The sequence below is a fragment of the Urocampus carinirostris genome, chromosome 5 (assembly GCF_059441175.1).
Source record: "Urocampus carinirostris isolate Australia breed hairy pipefish chromosome 5, RoL_Ucar_1.0, whole genome shotgun sequence".
Classification (NCBI taxonomy): domain Eukaryota; kingdom Metazoa; phylum Chordata; class Actinopteri; order Syngnathiformes; family Syngnathidae; genus Urocampus; species Urocampus carinirostris.
The window spans coordinates 7,999,833-8,003,137 of record NC_142353.1 but is presented as its reverse complement, the minus strand read 5'-3'; positions in this window follow the sequence as shown (position 1 = coordinate 8,003,137).

Genomic DNA, 3,305 nt, shown 5'->3' with positions numbered 1-3,305 from the left:
ATCCGCCGTGGTAAGCTGGTGAGCGCTCACATCCAGCAGTGTGGAGGCTTTATGTAATTGTTTGCATGAGGGCCACCTGGTGATGCATAACCACTTATGTGCTGGGGTGAGGACCTGCACGTGGCCGCATTCCACAGGTGATTTATTTGGGCCTCGCATAAAAAAAAATGACGAGGGTGCACTTTTTATAGGTGTACAGTCGGGCGGACAGTTTGTTCTTAGACCTTTCTTTGGCCTAGGTTGTCTAGCGGTTAGCACCGGCAGGGTGTTCAAACACTTTAAAAAGCTGGCCAGATTTGGTAAACTGAATATGTGTGTTGGGCAACTATTCAGCCGCGAAAGGTTTGCGGTGCCTGGTGATCAGCGTCGCAACCTTGTAGCTCACCTTTGTAGCATTTTTATTGGAATCGCAGGGTTTTGTGGAATAGCGCTGCTGTGTCGTTAGAACAGCTTCTAGTTGCTTTACCATTTCACAGCGTTCGTTTTTGTAGTAAAAATGTTTCATCTGGGAGGATGAGTGACTAGCACGCAGCCCCACGGTGCGGAGGCCAAGGGTTCAATTCCAGCTATTGCGGTCCCCGGTGCAGAGTTTGCATGTTTTCCCCGTCCCTGTGTAGGTTTCCTCTGGGTACCCCAGTTTCCTCTCACATTCCAAAAACATTCATGTCAGGTTAATTGGCCGGTCCAAATTGTCCCTAGGTGTGAATTAGGGACTGAGTTGTCGGTCTCTGTGTGCGCTGCGACTGGCTAGGAACCAGTTCGGAGTGTCCCCTGCCCACTGTCTGAAAATTGCTGGGATGGGCTCACGCATCCCCACAACCCTAGTGAGGATAAGCGATGCAGATAATTGCTGGATGGATGTTTCTCTTGATTTTATGTTCTTTGAAAACCAAATTAGGCAGACGCAGTGGCTACGGATTTCGGTGAACAAATACTCCAGTTTCCACTTGTCCTGGAACAGCGGCCCTCACAGTCAACATTCCTTTTTTCATTTACAGTTGCCATGTCGGAAATGGGGTGGGCTAAAGTTCTTACAGAAAGCCGAGGTCAAGATTGCCAAAGGGTTACTGCCATCATCTGGTGAAATGGTGATTTTCTTTTCTTACAAATGCATTCTATCCTGCAGTCAACATTACTGGCGGGCCAAATACTATTAATTTTATGACACAGGCGGCGGATCTGTAAAAATTTGATCACAGGCCATAACTGACCCCAGGCAGGACTTTGGGTTAGCATAACTATTTTAAAGATTTGAATCCTTTTTCTAAGTTTTTATCTTTCAGTGTAACATTTTAGTTATTATACTGTCTATGGATCTTTTTTGTGGTAACTACTAATGGAAAATAAAACTCAAAAGCCTAACTAATGTGTTTAAAACATAACATTTTAATTGTGGCTGCCATGACTTAGGAGCAGTGTTGGGCATAACGGCATTATAAATAACGCCGTTATGTTTTCAGTAACAGGGTAATCTAACCAATGACTTTTCCCGCTGTTACAACGGCGTTATCGTTATTGACTTTCGAAAGCGATGTGTTACTTACAATGGCGGCGTGTCCCCGCATATCTGACGCTCTTTTAAGTGGTGCGGTTTTTCACGCTCCTTTAACTTGTTTACGTCACGTCTTTTTGGATCATGTCACCATTCCAAATAGCCACTACCATATAGTTGGATAGCAATTACAATTATAGTATCTACTATAGCGCCGAAAGAAAACGTGAATCGGCGAATGTGGTAACCGTCTGGTTTCCTCTCGCGGACAAAAACGCTCTATGAGACATCTCTTGGAAGTGGGAGCTGGCGACCCACCAATCGAGAGCATTCGAGACGTTATTTTTCCTTTGTGATTGGTCAAAATGTATTTTTTACGGGATTCTGTGCAGTTGACTTTGAATTTGTTGAGTATAAAAAAGGTTAAAATATTTTTATCATTTATCTTTTTCTAAGCAGATTTATATATATTTGTCTTTATGTTTCCTTTGTTTTACAAGGTTAATGTTTAAGTGTTAAAAAGGGTAAAGATAAAGCAGAAGAAATAGTAATCGAACAACAAAAACAACCTGAAAAACCATTTGGGAGCCGGTTCTCGAAAGTCGGAATTCCCATCTCTACAATGGACCATTCGAGTTAGATTTATTTTATTTGACTCACGTTATATTATTTGCTGCTGATTGTTATTTTATTACATTGTTTACTCTTGTTGCACTTCAAGTGTAGGCTATATCTGTTGCTTGTGAGGTGCAATGAATACTACAAGGTTCTAGACTTAAATACTGCTCAGAAAATAGTTTGACATACAACTTCTTTTTCAAGTAACGGAAAGAGTTACTCTCCCTGGTAACTAGCTGTTATTACTAGAGTAACTATTTCTCATCTCATCAGCTTATCCTCAGTAGGGTCGCGGGGGTGCTGGAGCCCATCCCAGCAATCATCGGGCAGTGGGCAGGGGACACCCTGGACTGGTTGCCAGCCAATCGCAGGGCACATGGGGACAGACAACTCACTCGCCCAGTCACACCTAGGGACAATTTGGACCGGCCAATTCACCTGAAATGCATGTCTTTGGAATGTGGGAGGAAACCGGAGTGCCCGGAGGAAACCCATGCAAGCACGGGGAGAACATACAAACTCCGCACAGTAAGGCCGGGAGCTGGATTTGAACCCACGCAGGAGGTTCAAACGACCTCAGAACTGTGCCGCGCACGCACTAACCACTGTGCCGCCGTGCTGCCCGTAACTAATTCTGTTAATCTAAAAAATAAGTTGTTGTACGTCAAATTATCTTTATCTTGAAACTTGTACAAAATGTCCTGAACTGCATTGCATCTCTCCAGCTCTATTCTTTCAAAGTCTGAATACTCAGTCTTGTCCAGGAAAAGAACACGCGGCAAGACACCTGAATTGTTCTTTGGCCTTGGTTTCATATCCAGACTTTTATAAGCTTTTAGATCAGCGCCGGTGTATGGGGATACTCCGTTTATAATTTAGTGGTACCGATTGTGTGGACTGAAGTCAGAAAGATTTGGTTAAATGTCAGGTGGAAAAAGGTATGGGTCGGTCATCAATTTCTCTAAATAGCTTTTTTAATGGCTTCTGACAAGGTGAGCCACCTCATCCAACAGGTGCACAATATTGGTTTGATTAGTCCTTGCCAATGGTGTTGAGTAGTATAGTATATTTTTGTTGTTGTCTACTGTTTACTGGACTCACCCACTGTTAACTACGGTATACTGCCGTCCGTCATGGTGTCGTCACATGGGAAGGTCACGTGTGTGCAAAGGGTCAATAGCTTTTGCTAGACCGC